The 402-nt window shown below is 77.4% G+C and overlaps 1 protein-coding gene across 2 annotated transcripts in view; it reads left to right on the top strand.

Annotated features, from left to right (window-relative positions):
- The window catches only part of EIF4H (eukaryotic translation initiation factor 4H), a 12,013-nt gene that overhangs the window by 167 nt on the left and 11,444 nt on the right, over nt 1-402 (top strand). The window lies entirely within an intron of this gene.

Genomic DNA, 402 nt, shown 5'->3' with positions numbered 1-402 from the left:
AGGGAGGGAAGGAGGGAGGGGCGTCCCGCGGCCCCCCGGCCGGGCGAGGAGGGGGCGCGGCCGGGCAGGGCCTAGCCTGCCCCTTTCCCTGCAGAGATGGCGGGCGGGCACGGCGGGAGGGCGGGTGGAGAGAGGGACGGGGGGGACGCTGCCTCTAGGAACCTTCGGGGCCCGTCTTGCCCCGCCGCCTTCCCTTCTCCGGCGGGGCGCGTCTCCCTCTGGCCTTGGCGGGCCCGCTTTGTGAGGAGAGGAGGAGGCTGTGGTGTCCCGGGAGGGGGCGGCGGCCGTCCCCTCGCTACGCGGGACGAGTGCCGCAAGGGTTAGGGCCTGGCGGCTTGGGAGCGCCGGGGAGGGGCGGGTGGGGGGGTGTCGCTGTGTTCCCGCCGGCCCGGAGGCGAGCGG

The sequence above is a fragment of the Haliaeetus leucocephalus genome, unplaced genomic scaffold, assembly GCF_000737465.1.
Source record: "Haliaeetus leucocephalus isolate CR32 unplaced genomic scaffold, Haliaeetus_leucocephalus-4.0 Scaffold395, whole genome shotgun sequence".
NCBI classification, from domain to species: domain Eukaryota; kingdom Metazoa; phylum Chordata; class Aves; order Accipitriformes; family Accipitridae; genus Haliaeetus; species Haliaeetus leucocephalus.
This window is presented reverse-complemented; position numbering and strand designations above follow the sequence as displayed.